We start from the raw sequence: 24,812 nt of genomic DNA on the forward strand, positions 1-24,812 counted from the left end.
ACCATAGACCTCTTTGCCTCCTCGTTGACCAAAAGGTTACCAATCTATTGCTCTCCAGTCCTAGATACAGAAGCAATCCACATAGACGTGTTTCTACTGGATTGGTCTCTTCTGGACTTATATGCATTCCCACCATTCAAGATAGTCAACAAGGTACTGCAGAAGTTCGCCTCTCACGAAGGGACAAGGTTTACGTTGGTTGCTACCCTCTGGCCCGCGAGAGAGTGGTTCACCGAGGTACTTCAATGGCTGGTAGACTTTCCAAGAAGTCTTCCTCTAAGGGTAGATCTGTTACGTCAGCCCCACGTAAAGAATGTCCATCAAAGCCTCCCCGCTCTTCGTCTGACTTCCTTCAGACTATCGAAAGACTCTCAAGAGCTCGAGGCTTTTCGAAGGAGGCAGCCAGTGCGATTGCAAGAGCGAGGAGAGCTTCTACCATTAGAGTATACCAGTCGAAGTGGGAAGTCTTTCGAGACTGGTGCAAGTCAGCATCTGTGTCCTCGTCCAGTACCTCTGTAGCCCAAATCGCAGATTTTCTTTTGCATCTGAGAAAGGTTCGCTCCCTTTCAGCTCCCACGATTAAGGGCTACAGGAGCATGTTGGCTTCGGTCTTTCGACATAGAGGCTTAGATCTTTCCAACAATAAAGATCTCCAAGATCTCCTTAAGTCTTTCGAGACCTCTAAGGTACGTCGTTTGGCAACTCCTGGATGGAACTTAGACATGGTCCTAAGGTTCCTCATGTCAGACAGGTTTGAGCCATTACATTCAGCCTCCCTGAAGGATCTCACCCTCAAGACACTTTTCCTAGTGTGCTTGGCTTCAGCAAAAAGGGTCAGTGAACTTCATGCCTTCAGTAAGAACATCGTCTTTTCTACAGAAAAAGCCACTTGTTCACTTCAACTTGGTTTCCTGGCCAAAAATGAACTGCCTTCTCGTCCTTGGCCTAAATCTTTTGATATTTCTTGCTTATCAGAGATCGTAGGCAACGAACTGGAAAGAGTATTATGTCCTGTTAGAGCTCTTAAGTTCTATTTAGCTCGTACTAAGTCATTACGAGGTAAATCTTAGGCATTATGGTGCTCAGTTAAGAAACCATCATTGCCTATGTCAAAGAATGCTTTGTCATATTTTATCAGATTTTTAATACGAGAAGCTCATTCTCACTTGAATGAGAAAGACCGATGTTTGCTTAAGGTTAAGACGCACGAAGTTAGAGCTATAGCAACCTCCGTGGCCTTCAAGCAAAATAAATCTCTGCAAAGTATTATGGACGCGACTTTTTGGAGAAGCAAGTCAGTGTTCGCGTCATTTTACTTAAAAGATGTCCAGACTCTTTACGAGGACTGCTACACACTGGGTCCATTCGTTGCAGCGAGTGCAGTAGTGGGTGAGGGTTCTACCACTACATTACCCTAATTCCAATATCCTTATTAATCTGTCTCTTGAAATGTTTTTAATATTGTTTTTTTGGGTTGTACGGAAGGCTAAGAAGCCTTTCGCATCCTGGTTGATTTGGCGGGTGGTCAAAGTCATTTCTTGAGAGCGCCCAGATTAAGGGTTTGATGAGGTCCTGTTGTATGGGTTGCAGCCCTTAATACTTCAGCTCCTGGGAATCTTTCAGCATCCTAAGAGGATCGCTGGGCTTCGTGAGGAAGACAGACTAATAAGGCAGAGTAATCGTCTAAGTCAACTTTCTTACCAGGTACCTTTATATATTTGGGTTTTGTTATGATATAACTGTCAAAAACTCTAAGCATATACGCTGTAAACTTAATTAACTCTGGTCTCTACCCACCACCATGGGTGTGAATCAGCTATTATATATTCACCGGCTAAGTTAAATATTTAAAAATTATATTTTAATTATAAAATAAATTTTTGAATATACTTACCCGGTGAATATATAAATTAAAGGCCCCCCTTCCTCCCCGATAGAGACCCAGCGGGATGAGAAAAATTGGGTCTGTTTACATGTATATGCGGTATCTGGCCGATAGTTGGCGCTGGTGAGCACACCCGCAACCTTCATAGCGATCGCTCGCGAGTTTTTGTGTGTGTTTTCTGTCGAGCCGCTGGAGCAGCAGCTATTATATATTCACCGGGTAAGTATATTCAAAAATTTATTTTATAATTAAAATATTATTTTTCATTTCAAAAGAGTGACTTTCCATGTTGTAAGTAATAAAATTCACTATCTTTTCCTGTTTGAATGATAAAGTTCTGTCGACATTAAAAAAGTAAATGCAAATTTTCTTTGAAAATTTCAAATTTTGAGAAAACAGGCTTGAATTCTTTTTTAGAGATTGATTAAATAGGCCGTAGTATGTATAAGTAAGATCCTGTAATGGTAAATTCCTCATCACTGTGGATCACAAGGACATAGTCATCATATTTTAGGGTTACTTACTAACTAAGAGAAAGCCCCTTTCCTCAGATACACATGATTTATGCAGTGTACCAAATGCGGGTAGCTGGGATAATATACTCTTGTCTGTATTTTTCTGGGGAAGTTTTATGCTCCTGGGATCTTCTCTAACACTTTATACATCTTTCAGCTTTCACTATACAGTACTCATAACAAAAATTGTAAATATATATAACCAAATAAATAAGATCAACTTCTGTGTAGCATATGTTCTTTTAAGACTGCTATAATAAATATAAGAAAACTGATAATCTAGTCCTTGAGAATCATAGAAAATGGTAGTTATTTTATATGGGATACTATAAAAGGGATTTTGACAAAGGAAAAATCTATTTCTGGACTCCACCTGTGCCACTCCGTGAAATGCTCCTTTTGCATCATTTCTAAGGTATATAACTGCTATGAATTACCAGAGAAAAAGGGTGCATAGGAATATGCCAGGGTTGAACCCAGCTCGCTCACTTATAAGGTGTCGGTATAATACTGGGGCGTGATAAATCACAACCAGAGGTCTCGCGCCATTTAGATATCTCCTCCCCAATATCCCCGTTACAGCGAGGTGCCGTTCAACACCCACCACTGAAAGCTACTACCACCATCTCGACCCACGCCAATGACGTCACTCCTTTTCATAGCATCATCGCTCTCCGCTGTTGTGAATTTTGGCTATGTTTTTTCGTTTTTTTTTTCTCCGTTCTAGTGCAAGATGTCGGATGTCCAAGTCTCCCCATCTAAGTTAAGTACTAAATCTATGAGTTCTGAGCTTTTGGAGGTAGTATTGCCCTTATTTTCACTTTTATTAGAGTTTTTGCTTTTTCCCCTTTCGTTGGCCCCGCTCCACGGCAGCCATGTTGGCTTGCTACCTCCTTCGCTCGTTCTTAACGCCTTACAATTAGTCCTCTATACTAATTGTTTTTCGTTTTGAACCTGTTACACTGGAGTTCTTACCAATTAACACTTTGCTATTATGATATTATACTACGTATCATAGTTTTTGAACTTAGGTTGGCTTGCTTGCTGGCCTTCGAGGCACGTTCCTGGATGGTTTTTTTTATATCGTGTTATGGTGTTTTTTTTATCTAGTTTTTATTCCATATTTCCACGTAGTTAAGTTTAACGCTTAGTTCAAGTGGGACTCTCGCTTGGCAGTTTTTATTTTAGTTTTGTTTTCCTACCGATCGGCATCTACCCAATTTAGAAGTTATGTTGGCCCCCCTGTCCAGCTCGGCATCTACCCGCGCTCGAAGGCTCGGCTTGTTTTTCTTTTTCCCTGCCATTCCCCTGCGTCCCTCTCTTACAATTTTATTTTAGCTTACGCATGCCTTATAACCTAGTTCGATGTGTCACATTATTTTACATTTTATTATCCGTATATGATCATTCCGTTTTGTTATTTCGTGGTTCCATTGGTCAGATTGGTACTCCTGTCCTCCCTCGGTCCCACGTGATCGCCTCGAGCTCCCCTATTGGCTAGTTCTCGCTGCCTCCTCCCTCTCCCCTTATCGGTGTATGGCCCCCCATACCCTCATCCCCACTCCAGGGATACCTCACGTCTCTCAGAGACTTTGGAGTCAGCTGTTTTGCCTTACGGGTCGAGTCCTCTCGTTCCCCAGCCCCCCCCCCTCCCATCCCTCTCCCGGGATACCTACTGACTCCTTCCCCTAGTCGGAGCCGAGAACAACTATCGAGGTTTTAGTTGAAGAAAAAGTAAATAAATGTGTACTCAGGTTGCTTAACAGCCCTTACATGATTCAGGAAATATACAAAAATAACTTTTTAGAAATTAAACAAAATTTTCATCATAAAAAGCTATTTGAAACCCGAAATTTAGATGTTTTCCAAACCAAAATTCCAATATTATGAATTTCCAATATTCTGACCAGAGGTCTTGAGTTGTTTTAGTAAAGGGGTTCAAGTAAATCTCTATGGAATTTCTCATCAACAATATGAAACCTCAGCCAAAAGGGTTGCCTTTTCCTTTGGACAGTGAGTGACTGAGTCTTCTGGTTTAAGTAAAGGAGGAACTGTTGCATCTACTCCAAAGAGTGCAGATTTAAGGGTAGACCACCATTTATGTTCCTGAGTTATACCAGAAAGGGTTTCTTTTATGGTTAAACTGTATTCCTTTTCAGTTGAAGCATAACACACAATTTTCAACTTTGTCTTACTTACAATGTACTCTGTTCTGTTTAATGTCTAGAATTCCTTAATTTTTAAAATGATACCTGTGCCTTATATCTAAAGCACTAAGTGGTAAACAGATCCTTCACACTTTTTTTATTACAGTCTTCGCCTTCTGCAACTCTATTCTTCCTCTTGAGATATGGGCACTAAAAGTTATAGGTTAGTTTTGGAACATATGCAGTCTCCTCAAGCAAATTAAATGTCTTTAAAACCCAGAATACAAATTTTTCCACCTCCCTGCCATGTTTTTGCTGTCAAATGTATAAAAAAAAAATAAGAGTGCAGTGTTAACACTTGGGAATTAATGCATACAGCAAAAGAATCGGTTTTCCACACATAGGTTTTTGTAGTGAGGTGTTTTGTATGGGAAATATAAATGGTGAATAGGTTTGTATGAAAATGTTGATATCCTATTTTTAAAGATTCTGTACTATTAAGAAGTAGATAATATACAATTTTGACTATGGATTTATGAGATTTTATTTTTATTGAGATTTATATCAGAACAGTATATGAAAGCTCAAATTGAATAAAGCCCCATCAACAAAGGTATGAAAGAATTAAAAAAAGTATAGTTATTTATCCTTATTTTTGTGCATTGAATATATGAAACTAACGTTATATATTTAATTATGTTCTCTATTTTTCTTTCAGCATCATTCTTTGGTTTATCCATGAGGGTACTCCCGCATTTATTGATCATATTGAAATGTGGAGTGATTTAGTGGCTTTATGGTATCCTTGGATTGCTTCGACCTAATTATAGCAGCATCTCTTTCATCTTAATGGTATTACTTTATATGTGCTAGTATCCAGGTTTTAGAAACCTGATAGTATGGTTCCTGATATGTGCTAGTATCTAGGTTTCAAGAACTTGCTAGTATAGTAGTAGTAGTAGTAGTAGTAGTAGTAGTAGTAGTAGTAGTAGTGTATGATAGTGTCATGCTCCTTCCATTATCTCACTTGGAAACTTTGTAAGGGATGAAGTAATTGTAGAGATTCACTTCAGTTTAACCACCATAAATGTAGGATTTTTATACCTTTCTCTGTCTCTTCGTAGCACAAATGGAAAATTTTTGTTAAACTTCCTATATTCCATCTCAGCAGTCAAAGAATTTTCCATAACCTCATCCAAGTTAAGATGTTTATAATATTTCAAGGTCATATGTAGCTTAACATATAATTATCAGGATATTTAGGGGCTCATTGTACATAGAGACACGTCTGAAATTTTGTTATAAATAATCAAATTATTATTATTATTATTTTTATTATTATTATTATTATTATTATTATTATTATTGCTGTTGTTGATACTAGCTAAGCTACAACCCTAGTTAGAAAAGCAGGATGCTATAAGCCCAAGAGCTCCAACAGGGAAAAATACCCCTGTGAGGAAAGGAAATAAGGAAATAGACTAAATGAGAAGTAATGAACAATTAGAATAGAATATTATTATTATTATTATTATTATTATTATTATTATTACTAGCTAAGCTACAACCCCAGTTGGAAAAGAGGATGCTATAACCCCAAGAGCTCCAACAGGGAAAAATAGCCCAGTGAGGAAAGGAGATAAGGAAATAGATAGACTACAGTATATGAGAAGTAATAAACAATTAAGATAAAATATTATTATTATTATTATTATTATTATTATTATCATCATCATCATCATCATCATCATTACTAGCTAAAGCTAACAACCCTATTTGGAAAAACAGGATGCTATAAGCCCAAGGGCTCCGACAGGGAGATATAGCCAAGTGAAGAAAGGAAAGAAGGAAATAGATAAATTATTTAAGAAGTAATGAACAATTAAAATAAAATATTTTAAGAACAGTGGCAACATCAGAAACAGATCATTCAAATATAAACTATAAAAAGACTTATGTTAGCCTGTTCAACATAAAGAACATTTTCTGAAAGTTTGAACTATTGAAGTTGTACCAATTCAACTACAGTACCTGATTATGAAGATCATTCCACATCTTGGCCACAGATGGATTAAACTTTCTAACTGATATTATTACTGTGAACCTCCCCTTTGCTCCTCTCTGTTTATCGATGCTTACCCTAAAATTTATTAAACATTTTCCTATTATCTTTAATTTGAAAAATATACTTGCCTTTGTGGAATAATGAAACAATCTAGTAGTTAATCCTTTGCCATATAGCTTACTTAAACATAATAAAAGCATGAGGTCTAGTGATGGCAGGTCTTCCTAATCACAAGTTTTATTTTTATTTAGTAAGTAATAATAAATATCTAAAACTAATTATTTAAACCTAACCTAATTTAGGTAACTGGCCATTTAAAGTAACCAATAGATTACCATTATTTACAGTTATAACAATACAACTAATCCAATATAGGTCTTAATATAGTAGTTCATATGTCAAAAAATGTAAAAGAATTGATTATTTATTAAAGTAATTGTTAAATTGACCTTTTTACTTTGCTGACGAGTTAAAGGCCAGGAAACAAATTGTGACCTAGAACTATATTGGTAATGAAGCATCTTGTGGAATGATATGCTTTGAATTACCAACCCTACTCAGTAATTGGGAAAGCAATTTTATATATCTTACCAAAAACGAACCATGTACTTTGAATAGTTCATATAGATTTTATCAAGTTGCTTATTAAAGACTAATTTTAATTATTGTCTTGTAAATAAACCATTTTAAAGACTGTTAAACTTTTTTCAATTATGTACTTACTATGCAAGGGAACTAAAATATATGTGACAGACGCTCGTTTAAGCAAGTGAGGTATTAGTCCCTTCATTTATCCAGTAACATGCAAATGACGCATGCAGCCACTCAAACGTGATGCAGTCGAGATTTAGGGAATCTAACATAATAATTCAAAAGGTAATCTTCCAGTCCAAGGGAATCATACTATTTGCCACACCAACCACAAAATAATAAGAGGTGTAAATGCTGCTTATTTCATAGAGAGAAGTGATAAAATATCTAGACTACCCTCTATGGCCCTAGGCACTTGAGAGATAAGCGGTTTTGTATAGAAGCACTTACTTCAGCAAGTCTTCTGCCTTGCAAATTCTAGGTGTCTTGGTGTCTAGAAAACCAGCTTGAAATGCTGACCGAAACTATCATTCTACCGAGTAGTCATCATACAATTATAACAAAACACAGTTGTTCCTATCTAGTAATACTGTACCATACAATACTCGGTGATACTTTAGTGTATATCAACGTAATATATGAAGACTAATATCACTACAGTACAGCTTAACTGTAATGTGTTTGCTATTTTTGTTCAGACGGCATAACTACATTGACAACTTACCACATATCTACTCTACATTTATATACTGTACAGTACTGTACCGTACTGTACGTAGTTAATAAACACACTGTAGTGTAATACTGTTCTGTATAATATGTATACAATGTAAGATTAACTAAGTGTACATGTTTTATATGATTGTGAACCATTTTCATACGAAGTTCTACGCAGCGACTTGAAGCATAGCGCAATTCTTGATGTGTCGCCTTCTGTGCAGTACTGTCCGACATCTACAGTAACCTAGTAGTGATATTTATCCCATCTTCTACTTCAGTGAGTTAGAAAGTTAAAAGATAATGATAAAAGTATCGTTGATAACATAATCATTGTGTAAACACATATAGCCATAATAACAACACTATGTAAATGAATTTCAAAGCTTTATAATCAAGTACCAAAAAGTTAAATACTATAAATTATAGTGCATTGGCAACATGAATGAAACTCCGGTTAATAGGTACAGTATTCTAATTTCATATTCATAGTTTGGAAGGATTGACTTAGAATCATGTACAGTACAGTAGACCCCTGTGGTACGGCGTCCCCAGCTTACGTTTTTTTCACGTTACGGTGTGGACTACGAAGTTTTTTCGTCCCCTTGTTACGACATTTTTCCCCACCTTACGACATCGAATTCTAAACCTCAAACTTTTACGCGTACGGATGTGCGAGTCACTAGCTTGCCACCACGCTCATATGTCGCTAAGAAGCTGGTCTGCTATTGGTCGGCGTCACGGAGTCACTAAGATGCTGATACGCTATTGGCCGAAATCCCTCCCACAATGCCTGAGAGAGATGCTTCCTTTCTCTCTCTCTTTGTTATACGCGCGCTCAGTTCAGAATCTCGTGTGCGTTTCGTAAAGACTTGATCTCGTGTGAGTGCTTGTGATATCGTATTTTTGGGGCATTTTGCCTTAATTATAACTTTAATTCATTAGCCATGTGTCCCAAGATTGCTAGCGATGTTAAAGGGAGAAGTAAGAAAATGATTACTATGGAAACGAAGCTGGAGATGATGAAGAAATACGAAGAAGGCATGCGCATCGTTACCCTTGCTAGTATGTATGGCCATAACCAGTCTACGATTAGTACAATTATCAAGAATAAGGAAGCAATTAAAGCAAATATGTCTTCTAAAGGCATGACTGTCCTTGCCAGTGGAAGGACCTCAATCAACGATGAGATGGAGAGACTCCTTCTTCTATGGATTAAAGAGAAGGAAATCGCTGGTGATACACTCACGCAATCGGTAATTTCGCACAAGGCGAGCGCCATCTTTGCCGATCTCGTGGAAGCCCAGAGAGATGGCGGAGATGAAGGAACGTCGCAGCAAGCCCTCCAAGAGTTCAAGGCTTTTCATGGGTGGTTTGATCGCTTTAGGAAGAGGACTGGTATTCACTCAGTCGTCAGGCATGGAGAGGTGGCCAGTTCTGACAAGAAAGCAGCAGAAGAATTCCTCAAGAAGTTTGAGAAAGTACTTTCCAGAGAAGGCTACATTCCTCAGCAAGTGTTTAACTGTGATGAAACTGGCCTTTCCTGGAAGAAAATGCCCGCCGTACATATATCACAGCTGAAGAAAGGAAACTTCCTGGCCATAAACCGATGAAGAACAGACTTACCCTTGCATTTTGTGCAAATGCCAGTGGGGACTTAAAAATTAAGCCCCTACTGGTGTACCACTCAGTGAATCCTCGTGCCCTCAAGGCACAAAATATCACGAAGGAGAGGCTCTTGGTATTTTGGAAGTCTAATGCCAAGGCCTGGGTCACGAGGACCATATTTATTGAGTGGGTAAATGTCTGCTTCGGTTCTGCTTTCAAGAACATTTTAGAAGAGAACAATCTTCCTCTCAAATGTCTCCTGGTATTGGACAATGCTCCTGCTCACCCTCCTGGCCTCGAGGACATCATTCATCCTGACTTCTGCTTCATCAAGGTTCTCTATCTGCCACTGAACACCACCCCTCTCCTCCAGCCTATGGACCAGCAAGTGATTGCCAACTTTAAGAAGCTTTACACGAAGCATCTGTTCAAAAGATGCTTTGAAGTGACCGAAAGCACTCAACTCACCCTCCGTGAATTTTGGAAGGGGCATTTTGACATCGTTCAATGCCTGAGGATGATCGTCAAAGCTTGGAATGAGGTTTCACGGCGCACCTTGAACTCCTCATGGAAGAAACTGTGGCCAGCTGTTGTGGCAGAACAAGACTTCGAAGGTTTCGATCCCTCAACCAAAGACGAGGCCGTTAATGATCCTGCCTCAGGGTGATGTTGAGGAAATAATTTCAATCGGGAGGTCCATGGGGCTTGTTGTCGATGAGGCTGACGTCCATAACCTTATCAAGGAGCACAGGGAGGAGGTTACAACTGAAGACTTGAAGGAGTTGGAGGCAATGCAGTTGACCATCATTCAGAAGAGCACAGCTCTAGTGGTGGCAAGGACGGGTGGGAAACTGAAGAAACGACATCGGAAGAAATAAGGGAAGCTATCGGTTGTTATGAAAACCTTAAAAGTCTCATTGGAAAGAAACACCCAGAAAAACTTCACACAAGTCATCTTATGGAGATTGTTAATGACAAGTGTATGAGTCATTTTAGAGATATGTTGAGGAATCGTCAGAAACAGGCTTCTTTGGATAGATATTTCTCCAAAAGAGAAGTGTCAGAAAGCAAAGAGGATAATAGTGATTCTATTGAAAAAGCTAAAAAAGAGTAATTTTTTAAGTTCTAAAAAAAAATCATAAAAGAAATTTCAAAAGACAAAAATAATAGAAAAAAAAAACATTTTTAATTTTAAGTGTTTAATAGTAAGAACCAATTGATTATTAAGTGTACATAACATAATTAGCATTGATACGGTTTTATATCTACCGTTTCCTCCCCCCTCTGCCTCTACCCACTACCAGTTCAAGTCACATCACTCCAAAGGTAAATAAGATTTAATTTTTCCTTTACAGTATTGTACAGTATATAATTTTTATTTATCCTGTAATGTTTTTTAATTATATACTGTACAGTACATGTATATTATATATAAGTATACTGTAGTACAGTGCTTACTATACTATTTTGTTACGTACTAATTTTCAATGTTTTTACATGGGGTTTTGCACGCATTAGCTATACTATTGCCCGCCATACAACATTTTCACCATACGATACCAACTCCGGAACGGATTAATGTCGTATGGCGGGGGCCTACTGTACTGTAATATACAGTGAACCCTCGCTACTTCGCGGTTCGACCATCGCGGATTCACCACTTCGCGGGTTTTTTCCATAACCCATATATATATATATACATATCGCGGATTTTCCGGAAATTTCGAAAATACCGCGAAATCTGAAGACCCCCAAATACGATATTTCGTTACCTGTAATTCCATTAATACTGTAATTAGTAATATCTGCTCTTACTGATTGTTCATTGCATTACATATGATATATAATTCAGCACAGAAAGAAATAAAACACGAAAAGAGAATGTGATCATACGATAATACAGTACTGTATACAGTACGTAGTAAAATTAAATCGAACATGAAACGCAAGTCAGATGCAGTTATACCATATTAGAATGGTGTAAGGCTGCTGATGGCTACTACTGTACTACAAATGTAATGGATGTGCATCTTTTCCATGATTTTTTTTGTATGTATACATACGTAGTACTGCATCCAATAATATTCTTTGTTGCAGAAATCACATTTCGAATAAGTGTACGAGAGAGAGAGACACATCCTACAAAAGAATAAAATAACATACGTAAAGCTATTATTATTATTGTTATTATTATTATTATTGTTGTTGTTGTTAATAAAATTATTGTTATTATTATTATCATTATTATTATTATTATTATTATTATTATTATTACTGTATTATTATCATTATTTATTATTATTATTATTAATACTTTGAGTTGGTAACCTACGCATCATATACTGTAAGACGGGTTGTGATTGGTTCAAGCGCTGATAGATGACGAATCAGAACTCAAGTTTTGTTATCTAGCCTGTGATTGGTGTTTTGCCCTCGTCTCCAACCCGCAGCATCTAGGTTCTCGCGGGCCCGGGTCGTCCACTTTCTCTTACGGCGTATCGCTGAGTAGACGTTCTTAAGTTTGTGAAGTTTAATCTGTGCTGTGTGCAACTGTTTTAAGTTGAACTTTTTGTTAAATCCTACTGTACAATGCCTCCCAAGCGTTCTGCTTCTACTAAGGCTGGTACTGAGCCTAAATGCCACTGAAGGATGATGACGATTGCTGAGAAGGTTACGCTTCTTGATATGTTAAAAGACGGTAGAAGTTACGCGGCCGCAGCGCGCCATTTTGGAATCAACGAATCTACTGTTCGCTATATCAAGAAGGACGAGGCGAACATTAGAAAGACGGCTGCAATCACCTTTAGCAGATCAGCGAAGCGAGTCATTACAATGCGTAATAAAACGATCGTACGCATGGAAGGTGCTTTAGCTGTGTGGATTACTGACTGCCGGAAGAAGAACATAGCCTTGGATACGAACACCATCCGAACAAAGGCTTTGAGCTTGTATGAGAATTTTGCTGCAAAGGAACCTCGAGACGACGACGGCAACCATGCTGAAGAAGATGATAATGCAGATGATCCTTAACCAGGGACATCCACTGATTCCCAGCCTCAGAAACAACGTTTTTCCGCCAGCAAAGGATGGTTCGCGAAGTTTCAGAAACGCTTCGCCCTGAAAAGCGTTTCCCTGCATGGCGAGGCTGCTTCGGCTGACACTGCCGCTGCTGAAACTTACGTGAACCAGACGTTCAAGAATATCATCGCCGAAGGTGGATACAAGCCGGAACAAGTGTTTAATATGGATGAGACCGGCTTGTTTTGGAAGAGAATGCCGTCGCGAACTTTCCTGTTCAAAGAGGAAGCTAAAGCCTCTGGCTTTAAAGCATTCAAGGATCGCGTTACCCTCGTTATGTGTGACAATGCTGCTGGATTTTTGCTAAAGCCGGGGCTTATTTATAAGTCGAAAAATCCTCGCGCTTTGAAAAATGAAAACAAGAATCTCCTTCCCGTGTACTGGATGCATAATCCAAAAGCATGGATTACGAAGATGCTGACCTCCAACTGGTTCCACCAGTGTTTCATCCCGAAGTCAGTGAATATCTCGTAGAGAAGGGCTTGCCATTCAAGATCCATCTCCCTATGGATAACGCTGGTGGACACGCAACTGACCTGTCGCGTGAGGGCGTTCAGGTTGAGTTCCTGCCACCCAACACCACGTCATTAATTCAACCGATGGACCAGGGGGTTATCAGGGCGTTCAAGGCCCTCTACACGAAGAATACCTTGGCAGACCTCGTTGCGTGTGTGGATGCTGCCCAAGAGGATGAGGATGAGGATGAAGATTTTAACTTGAAGGCGTACTGGCGGCAGTACACCATAGCCACGTGCCTGAAGAATATTCAGAAGGCACTTCAAGAGATGAAACCTGCAACTGTGAATGCGAGCTGGAAGAAGTTGTGGCCTTACGACGACGAGGGATTTACACCTGCTGAAATCCAACACTCTGCAGTACGCAAATCTGTGCAGTTGGTTGCCATAATTGGAGGTGACGGGTTTGGCGACATGACGACTGAAGACGTCGACGAGTTGTTGGACTGCCATTCCCAGCCCCTAACTGACGCAGACCTCAAAGACCTGACGAAATCGGCAAGCGAAGAAGAGAGTGAAACCCAGGAAGAGACCCAAGAAAATGTTGAAGAAACGGGCTTAACACTAGAACGGCTTGCCAAGGTCTGCAACCATATAAAGCAGGTGAAAGAAATGTTGCAAGAGTGGGACGAGGATATGGTTCGGTCGATGCAATTTTGCAACAAGGTTGATGACATCATGACTCCCTACAAGATGCTCTTAGATCGAAAAAAGAAGCAGCGGCAACAACTTCCGATCACAATGTTCTTCCAGCCTCGCAAAAAAGAGCCAGTTCCTCCTGCTACTACACCTTTGGAAGAAATTGGAGAAGTTGAAGAGGTGTCCCAGGAAAAGACACCTCCGTCTGAAGAGACGTAAAATACTACCTGGCTGCACAGTAGAACACATCATCCGCTTCATCATCATTATTTCTACTGTGCAGCAAATTCATCGCCATCATCATTCAAGTTTTTCTTGAACTTCTTTCGTGGTGAGTACAGTAACAATCTTAATTTTTTACTTTAATATTCTAACATTCTAATATTTGTGCCTGTTTTATAGTTTAGTACTGTATGAATTAAGTTAAAGGGAAGGTTTTAAAAGTCTACATGTTGTAACCTATCATATTTTTTTTGTTTAAAATTTACATTTACGTACGTAAAACAATCTCTCTCTCTCTCTCTCTCTCGTAAATTGTTTTCCTACTTTGCTACGTACAGTATGTACTGTATGGTTTTATATAGATACGGTAAATTAGGTTTGTACTAATAACATATTTTGTAAATGCTTTTACTGTAAATATCATTATTTATCACTTTCATCATGCGCGTTAAATGCCTTCTTTGTTCTGAGCGTACAGTACTTTATGACGCCGTCGTTTCAGGCGGCGTCATAAAGAAAAACATTTCATTTGGAAGTCCTAAGAAAAATTAAGTAAAACATTGGTAATAAAAAAATCAACATACTGTGTAATCAATATAATCGATGCAAAAACTAACCTATACATATATGTGTACACTAAATGAGTTTGTTTCTTCATTATGATCAGAGATGAACGTAAACAAAACATTGGTTGTCATTTTTTATTGTGCTTTTTAGGTGTTTAGGAAACGCATGATATAAAATCGCCTTTAATATTTGTGCCTGTTTTAGTTTAGGGTGCTGTAGTACATGCATTAAGTGTTCTGTACATTAAAGGGTAGTTTGTTAACAGTACTACGTACAAGGGAAGGTTTTAAAAGTCCGAATATACATGTTAAATAAATAGGTAAATATGATGTCACTACTTCGTGGATTTTCACCTATCGCGGCCGGGTCTGGAACCTATCTACCGCGATAAACGAGGGTTCACTGTACTCAATATGATTATGGTGTATACGTTAGTTTTATGTTTAAGTAACATAAGAATATTTACCGGTAATTTTATCTTTATTTATAATTGCGTTGTCGGTAGGCTAGCCCGGTTGTTCGAAACTTAGAATTTTCCATATTTGTAATTAATTTTTCTTCTTACATAGTAGTTAGGAAGAATTGACTCAACAACATATAATTTGCTCAGTATAACCATACTGTATACTGTGATTGTGTGTTTAAGTAAAATAAAAATAAGAATTAATTTCTTCTTTACATAATTACAATACTTCTGTCACCATAGACAACTCTGATTGCTTATGTTTTTGCCAAGAGAGGGGGTTAGATGGTTGTTGATATGTAAACATTGAGTGAATTATTATATAGATATTGTGGTAAAACTCACAAATTGTTTTATTTTTATACTTTTTTTAAAGAGAAATGCAGCTTATTCTATAGATTAAAAACATAAATATCTTGGTAATAATTGTTCCTTTCAGGAAATATGAAATTTCCTTTGGTAGCATGCTTTAATATTACACCCAATATTATTGTATACATTTAAGTGAAACACCAGTTTAATCAAGTTCTGGTTTATGTCAAATACAGTAAATGGATATACAGTGTACAGCAAGAGCTGGGACAAGCTAGGTGGGGAAAGAGGAATGCGGCACGAAGCATGCCCAGTGTAAAGGAGCGCAGACTATTTAAAATTGAGCATCAAAATTTTTTATCGTGAATATGTAATTTTTTATTTAATAGTGTGGGAAATAATTTCGGGAAAGGCCTCCCCGTTTCTGATTTCCGGACCCAAGCCTGAAGGATAGAGCGCCAACACTCTCACACTTGACAAACTAGAGAACCGCAACGAAGATGGTTTGCTTTCCCTGCACACGTTCAAGTCCAAAGATTATTCTATACCGGGACTGTCGGCACCGATATCACCTTGATGTTCAGACGCTACTCCAGGGCGCAGAATAGTAAATCCCAATCAAGTGTGGTTGGACTGAATCAGTTACGTTAACGACAGTTTCACAAAGAGTTAGGGGGAGCAATACTGTAAAAGTCAAAATGTCCTAAGGATCACCGGGAGGTTATACCATAGAACATTACAATAAAGGATTGACACCGATAGCTGTAGTTTGACGTAAATATAACCTTACCCTTAAGCCATGTCTCACCTCATGTGATAAAACTGTTAATAATTTTAACCTAAAAATGGCGTTTATTTCCATAAAGTACAACAGGAATTTTCACCTAACTGACTCAGGAAAAACCAGCAAAACTACCTAATTGAAATTTGAATAAAGACCGCATGCCATATGAAAAATGAAAAGTGCCAAGAAAATGGTCAAATCAATTAAATTGTAAATCAATAATCAAATAACTAATCAACCAATGAAAGTAAAAATGGTGACTGAAATAATACCAAAGTTCTACTCACTACTTTGAACACATTCCTCTCGGGCAAAAATTTCAAATTTAATAGAGGGGAACGGGAACACAACTTACAGTAATGGACACGCCACGAATGATTAAACCAGACAGTTTGAACATGACTTCCTAGCTAAATGTGCACATCGTCAAATAAAGGCTAAAAAAAAGGGGGGGGACAGTTCCTTGGCCAAGGTTGAGCACCGTTAATTTGTACTCACACTCTTGAGGGTTTATTGTAGACATTGAAGTGGAAGCATCTTGTAAACTGTTAACAACACGGTGCATCTTCACTTCTGCACTGACGTGTTTTGTCTTCTTAGGCCTATCTCCTGAATAATGGCACAAAGTAAGGCATACTGTTGGTTAGTAAATGGTTGACCAACAGGTAGTCGAACCGACGCCTATGTTACAACGACGTCTCAGATGAAGAGGCTATGCCTACGTCCGCCTTCCACACTTCCTGGTTTTTAAGTGGGCCGCTCACACGCTTCTGCCTCCCGGCGCTGAGCTGGTTCAAACAGGTCGAATTCTTCTTCAAATTTTCATGAGTACGTGGTTCGCTGAAGGGTGCTTTTTATAAGTACAAGGATCATTCTTGAAACTCCAGGGGAAAGTTATTATAAAGAAATCCTACTGCCTGGTTTATAAAAATTAATATACATACAAAAAATTAAGTGGTGTTTATTGATGTTCAATAACACAGAAAACAATCCTAGCTAAACAGACTTATAAATAGGTACTGAGATGTAAATAGCAATAAGAAGATCAATGAGTTACGTAAATTAAAGAGTTACTTAAATACAAACCAATTGTGGTTAAACATCCAAAGCTTCAAGAGCATTTGGAACAGAATGCAACCAAGTGCTGTTTTTGAAAAATTGTCGACGGTCTGTTGCATCGTCAGAGCAATGTACTGTGAGCTCGGGAAATGAGATGAAATCATCTACAGAGGAATGAGGTGATGAAAGGTAAAGCATTACAGGGGAATGATAGACATGTTAGCAGCAATGAATATTTAAGGGTGTAATAATGAAGGTTACAAAGGAAACAAAAGAAAAATGAGATGCGTAAAACCCAGAAAAAAAAAAAAATGGAATAACGGGGGTGATTAAAATAAAGCGTGGAAAGAATTTCCACAAATAGGTATTGTGGATCTCTGTGGCGCATATAAGTAAGTTTGGAAGTATAAACTCGCGTAAAGTGTGGGCTTATTGTATGATCATTGAGGGGTACAAAGAGATAATCAAGATATTCATGTTCAAAATTGATAAGAAAGGACTTTACTGTACTTCGCTAGTATTATTTCCATATACAGTACGAACAAATCTTTACTTTTAATTCTTACTATAAGTAGATTGATAACCCAGTCTTCTAAATTGCTTCACTTATATCATGTATATTCTTATTAATATCAATAGAATACATTTTCTTGTACTTCTTATCCTGTTGCATGTATTATTATTATTGCTAGTTGTGCTACATTTATATTTGATCAATAATTTCATTTTACTATACTGTGTTTATTATTATATCGTTATAATTGATAGCTAGCAGAAAGCTCCAGAACAAGCTCTAGAGTTCTTACAGGGAAGTTGCCCTGTAAAAATGATATAATGAAGTAAATAACAAACTACTTTACATATCAGAAAATTTGTGAAAGGAAAAATATGATTGATCTATTAGTTATAAAAAAATTATTTGCCTGCTCAGAAAAAGTTCATCTGCTCCTAGTGTGAGCTTTTGAAGATCCAAAGATTCAATTATATAACAAGGAATATCATCCTTTAATTTGGTCAAAGTTTAAACTTACAGGCTTTTTGTGAGAACTAAAACCTATTTCTTATGATGGTAGTTTTGGTATTGAGAAAATTATTGTCTCTCTTACCTACTTACCTAAAATTTTTGCCTCAATTTTTCCTCATTCCTTCTTTGGATAAGGAATATGGTACAGTAATACATTGGAAAATAGATTTTTATGCCCTAGTCGTTGAGTTTAATTCAGACTAAACTGAAAATGTTAGGGGAAAGTTTCTTGAAATTTCTTGTAGGATTAGAATTCCAAACCCTCCTTTGTCCAAGAATGCTGTGTGTTTTTGTGTTATTAAGATCTAAGTGACAGGAGCTCACAGAAAATTTGATTCAAGTCAGATGAAGGACTTGAGGATTAGAGATCATGATAATTAGGAGACCAGATACTTCTCTGTATTTTATTTAGAAATATTTTTTTGGAAAGAGTTTTGGCAATATCTCAGTGGTATACCCAGTATGTTTCTACTAGGCATCACTTAAAAGAATTTCTGGACATTGGGAGCTTTTGTAGCTGTGGGTGATGTTATGTAAAAGTTGTTCTTTTAATTAAAGTGTTTAATTTTTGTGTCATCACCCTTCTTTCTATAAAAATTTATAAAAATTCTCGATTAGCATTTTCCTGGGTGCTGCAAAATAAGATTAATATGTCAAGAGAGGCTGGGAAAACAATGAGAGTTACTTTCTCAAGAACTATTAATTTATATTTAAATCTATTATTACACTTTCTTATACAAGAGGATTTTCACAATCATGAGGCTTTTTACAATGCTTGTAGTGTAATAATGAAAATTACATTAAAGTTTGGAATACATTCTTTGTATAGGTTAATATTTTCAATCAAAACATTTGACAAAGCTATACTTATTTCAGGAACCAGAGAGAGGAGATTTAAAGTTTATGTAATGTTCATAGTCAATAGCACAAGGGATCTTTCTTACACTCGACGTAGACCTCAGCCTTTTTTCAGTCCGCTAGATTTTTCACATAAGTGGAAACTCCTGCTCTTTTTATTGTGAAAGGATACTTAAAATTAAACGTCGAGGGTATAACATGATGACCTCCTCTTTGGCATCAGAAGGAAATTCTGACACCTCCCCACAAGACCGATTTTTGGTGGTCTGTTGCTATCACCTTGGTATTTGCCTTCTCTGCCTCTCACTGGCTGTTAACTCACTAAACACAAAACAGAAAAGGGATTTTGACAAAGGAAAAATCTATTTCTGGGGAGATACCTGTGACGCCCGGTGAAAAGGGTCCTTCCTTACACTTTTCTGATATAAATACTTCCAAATATACCAGAGAAAGATTAAAGTATGGAATGCAGAGGTTACTACCCTCGCGCGAACACCCAGTGGGCGTCGTTTATAAAGCAGGGGCGTGTGAAAACCACTATTCACAGGCTGTCTTCCATTTAGATAATTCCTTCATCAAAGGGAAGGGCCGTTACAGAGGCCCTATCTACTTTACCTGAACTACTCTACCGACGCCCGATGCTAGCGCCACCTGGACTACATCCTTCTGCAAGAACTATGGCTTGGAAAGGAGAAAGGGTGGGTCAACGTAAGGGAAGGGTTTCACTGGGCGTCACAGGTATCTCCCCAGAAATAGATTTTTCCTTTGTCAAAATCCCTTTTCTGGGTCGACCTGTGACGCCCGGTGAAAAAGTACCAGAGAATGCCTTCCAAGCCCAAAAACAATATCAAATAAAAGGGATAAAGTCAAACACCATGTACCAAGAACAAAATACTATATTAAGGTAGGCAAACTAAAAATAAAACACATTAACCCAAACAGGAATCCCAAAGATGGTGTAACAATAAAATGAGATGCAAGGGACCATCCCGAGAATCAATCACAACACAAAATCAATCCTTACATGGCTAAAGAACAGTAACATAAAATAGAATAAGGCAAGATTAATCATACTAACAGGTAATAACCAGGGTAGTAAAGAAATGGTAACATAATTCTAGGGCTAAACAACCCACCCAGGAGAGCGGCGAAGTGGCAGGAGTGGCAGGCAGGAGGGAGAAGGAGAGAGATGGATGAAAAGGAAGAATGGAGAGATTATTGGGGGGAGATAAGACTCCCAACTGCAACTGTGGGGAATTCAAGGGCCTGTAGGTTCTTTAGATAGTGTCATCTGAAAACCATAGGAGATTTCCAACCCGTATACTTCTTCAGGTCATCAAAATCCATATTCTGAAAATAATTGATGGAGGTTGCCACCGAACAGATATCATGAGCATGAGGAAACGACTCCGGGTTAGCTTCCTTAATAAAGTAAGGATTTGTTGTCTGATGCCTTGAATGGAAATAGTACCTCCCTGTTCTCTGAGAAACAAGGATCCAGACGAGCGGTCGGCGGTTCTAGCTAAGAATGCCTTGAGTGTAGTGACGGGACACAGAGAAGTATCCTGGGGAAGAGGGATAATCTTCCAAGGGGACCACCTATTCTGTGGGTCCTTGTTTTTAGCTAGGAAAGCTCTGTCTGGAGAAAGTAGAACTTCACCTGACGGGAGGAAATCCATATTTTCGGAATTACGTGAGAGAGCTGCTAATTCTGAGTTTCTAGCCCCTGAAGTCAAAGCCATTAAAAATAAGGTCTTCCTAAGAAAAGTGATGTAGGGGCAGGATTCGTTATCCATGTCTGAAGCTAGCTTTAGTACATCATTCAGAGACCAAGAGACCTTTTGTGGTCGTACCGAAGGTCTGAGCCTAGCGCATGCCTTCAGAATAGATGAAAAATAGGAATCCGACAGATCAATATTGAAACCCATGAGGAAGATCTTCTTTAGAGCCGACTTAACCGTGGTTATAGTGCTAGCTGCCAGTCCCTTGTCAAACAGGGACTTGAAAATTGAGATGGCCAAATTAGAGGTCATGCGAGAATGATCTGAATTCTTTAGGAAACCTGCTAATTTCTTCACGGCCGAATCGTATTGTTTAATTGTGGAATCCCTTTTGTTTGATTCTATGAAGAGGACATTTTCCGGGTCAATATTTGCATCCCTGCGGGCTGCAAACTTCATGAAACCCACAAAGTTAGGGTTTTGGCTATCCTTGAGGAATCTGACACAGTCTGAGTTTGGACTAATTGGGTCAGCTTGGGGAATGGAATCCAGAAGGGGCGAAGTTTCAACTCGAGGAGGAGAGGAAACCAACTGCTCTTTGGCCAGTGCGGTGCCACTAAAGCTACTGCTCCCCGAAAGGAGCGTAGTTTGTGTAGGACTTTCATCAGAAGATTCACTGGAGGAAATAGGTAAATCTTCTTCCAATGGTTCCAATCCAGGGTTAACGCGTCCATGGCGTATGCCTGAGGGTCCAGATTTGGGGTCACATAACAAGGAAGTTTGTTGTTCAGTTGTGTCGTGAATAGATCCACCTGGAGGCCGGGAACCAGCATGGAAATCCACCGGAAAGAATTCACGTCCAGAGACCATTCTGACTCCAGTAGGTTCGTCCTGGATAGTGAGTCCGCTATCACGTTCTGGACCCCTGCAAGGTGATTCGCCGACAGGAACCAGTTCTTTTCTGCTGCCAAGGCAAAAATCGTGACCAGGATTTGGTTGAGATTGGGAGATTTTGATCCACTTCTGTTTATGCAGTGCACTACTGCTGTGCTGTCTGAGATTATTCTGATGTGGGTGGACCGTGGAGGGGATAGCCGCTTCAGGGTTAAGAACACTGCCATAGCTTCCAGCACATTGATGTGGAAGTGTCTCATGGCGGGGGACCAGGAGCCCTGGAACATCTGCTGGTTGTAATATCCCCCCCATCCACTCAGAGACGCGTCTGTATGGATCGTCACCTGAGGAGGAGAGAATTGCAGAGGAACCGATTTGGAAAGGTTCCCTGGTTTGGACCTTGTCCGAAGTCTCTCTTTCAGGATTGAGGGGACCGACGAGATTTTGTCTCGTAAATTTATAGTAGCCCTCTTTCTCCAAACCCGGTTGATGTCCTTGAGTTTAGCTTTGAAAAAGAGGTCTGTCACTGACCCAAACTGAAGTAAGCCGAGGATTCTTTCTAAGGCTCTTCTGGACACCTGTTTGTGCTTGAGAAAGTTTTTTGTCTTTGCAGCTATCTCCCTGACCTTCTTGGAAGGAAGAGAGAGCTTGTGACTTTTGAGGTCCCATTGGATGCCTAACCATTCGAAACAGCTTGCTGGTTGCAGGCGAGATTTTTGCAAATTGACCTTGAAACCTAGCTTGCTGAGGACTTGGATCACTTTGGCTGTAGCTTTGTTGCATTCGGAGATGGACTGCGCCCAGATTAGCCAATCGTCCAGATATGCAACTACTTTGATCCCTTGGTTCCTGAGTTGTTCGAGCACTGTCTCCCCCAGTTTTGTAAATATCCTGGGGGCTATGCAGAGACCGAAGGGCATGACTGAATGCGAAGGCCTTCCTGCCTAGGCGGAATCCGAGGTAGGGGGAGAAGTTTCGAGCTACAGGTACGTGATAATAGGCGTCTGTAAGATCGATAGAGGTGGTGACGGCCCCACGGGGAAGTAAGGTCTGTACCTGCGAGACAGTCAACATACGGAACTTGTCGCATTGAATGTAAGAATTCAGTTTTGGCAAGTCCAGGACTACTCTTAATGCCGTTGAATTCTTCTTGGGGACTGTGAACAGCCGCCCCTGGAATTTCAGTGACCGTACCCTCTTTATGGCCTTCTTTTTAAGTAATTCTTTGGTGTATTCTTCCAAAATCGGAGTCGGTTTCTGGAAGAAGGTCACTGCTGGAGGTGGAGAACCTTGTGACCATTTCCAACCTAGGCCTTTTGACACAATGCTGTGGGCCCAAGGACTGAAGGTCCAATGGTCCCGGAAGTGGTATAGTCTCCCTCCTACCTGATTCCTTTCATTTAGACCCCTGCCCTCTACGAGGACCCCTGGTTCTTGGTCCGCCGCGTTGGCGAAACTGACCTCTACCCCTGTTGCCGCCTCTAAGGTATCCTCGAAAGGTATTGGAGGATTCGTAAGCTGGATTGTAGGCAGGGGAGGGCATCCAAGGAGCCATGGGGGTAGGGTGGTTACCTTGGGGAGCAGGAAGGTAGACCCCCTTTGGTGGAGGAGCAGAATGCGGAGAAGCCGTCTTAGAAGTAGAAGGAGTTGACGAGTGAGGGCCTTGATGGAACTGACCACGACTGGTCTTGTATGGGGTGAAGCGTTGCCTCTTTTTGAAGAAAGACTGCTTCCCTGAGTCTACCCTCCTCTTAGTCGAAAGGCCCCATCTCACTTGCAAGCTCTGGTTAGCTCTAGCAGCGTCTTGCAAGACCTTGTCTACTTCCTCCTGTGGAAACAGGTTCTTGCCCCAACAGGAGGCGGCTATGAGCTTATTCGGTTCATGCCTAATGGAAGCTTCTGCCAGAACATACTCCCTGCAGTTTATCCTGGATGTCCAGAAGTCGTGCAGGTCGAACTGGAACGTTTGGAGGTTGTTCTTAGCAAACACTCGGAATAGAGACTCATCCGGGTATAGGGAGGCTAACATTTCTGCCGAGACCATGGTGTGAACCGATCTAGCGAGTCTGTTCCGAGCGTCGAGCTCTGACTTGAGAAGGTGATCCGGTAGTTTGGGAAGCTTCTCAGAGAAGAGAGATGAGGCGCAGTCCGGGTCGAGCTTATTCACCGAAAAAGTATCCGAGGCATCCCTCCAAAGGGCGGAAGAGCCCGGAAGAAGCAGCGAGGTGGAATCCGTCTCCTTGAAGACAGGAACAGGGGAGCCCTCATTGGCCGATTGGATGGTCAACTCGGCCACTTTATCCGTAAGAGGAATCGGAACGGATTGGGGCGTGGTAAAGATTGTATAGGGTCCTTTAGGTTGGGTCCGTTTGGAGTTGACGTAACCCCAGTCAGCAAGAGTCCTAGCCCATACAGCTTGGGCCTGCTCCTTAGGGAAGATGAAAAGTCTCTTTAGGGACTTTATCCATCCTAACAAGAGCATGCTCCTTCAGCCGGGCGAAGCCATTGATGGGGAACTGAAGCCCCGGAGGGAAAAATTCAAGATCATCTAGAGGGCGGGTCCCGAATCCCTCTAGGGTTAAAGTACCTATGTAGGGTGCATGGTGAGCGAACCTCCATGGGTTGGTCTTCTCGAAAGGAGGCAACTTAGAAGGATCCGGGGCTACCGGGGGTGCCGCCTGGTTCCCCGCGCGGAGTATATTGGCTACCATATCCTTCAACTCCGATATTGCCCCCGATTGCTGCATCTGAGTCCTCACTAAACCTTCCATCATCTCTGTCCACGGCGGTACCGAGGGACTGATCTCTGACAAAGCCTTAGCCTTAGTGGACTTTCCTTTCTTGGAAGGTTGGGGCCTGGATCCCATAGGGATGTCGAGAGTAGTGGAGGGTCCTGGGACCGGAGATATAGCGACTGGCGAAGCTGAAGTACGAGACTTAGGTTTGTAATTGCGTAGGGGCTTCACCTTGGGTCGTACAGATAGAGAGGGATCCAAAGTAGACGCCTGAGGCTTATCAAAGCTGAGGAAAGAAGCAGGAGATACAGAGGATGAGAGAAAAGGGTCTGCCAACTCCGCACCACTTACCTGCTCATCCATGGGCTCAACGTTAATATTCAGATCGGCGACGTCTCCCAAGAGTTGATTCT

General features: G+C 40.0%; 1 protein-coding gene across 3 annotated transcripts in view; it reads left to right on the forward strand.

The window, feature by feature from the left end:
- Positions 1-24,812, forward strand: part of LOC137632323 (atrial natriuretic peptide-converting enzyme-like) — a 229,331-nt gene that overhangs the window by 152,796 nt on the left and 51,723 nt on the right. For all 3 annotated transcript variants that reach the window (XM_068364244.1, XM_068364247.1, XM_068364245.1), the window contains one exon: positions 5,266-5,399. The gene's annotated coding sequence lies outside the window, so the exon portion shown is untranslated. The remainder of the gene's footprint in view (positions 1-5,265; positions 5,400-24,812) is intronic.

This window comes from Palaemon carinicauda, chromosome 41, assembly GCF_036898095.1.
Source record: "Palaemon carinicauda isolate YSFRI2023 chromosome 41, ASM3689809v2, whole genome shotgun sequence".
Classification (NCBI taxonomy): Eukaryota; Metazoa; Arthropoda; class Malacostraca; order Decapoda; family Palaemonidae; genus Palaemon; species Palaemon carinicauda.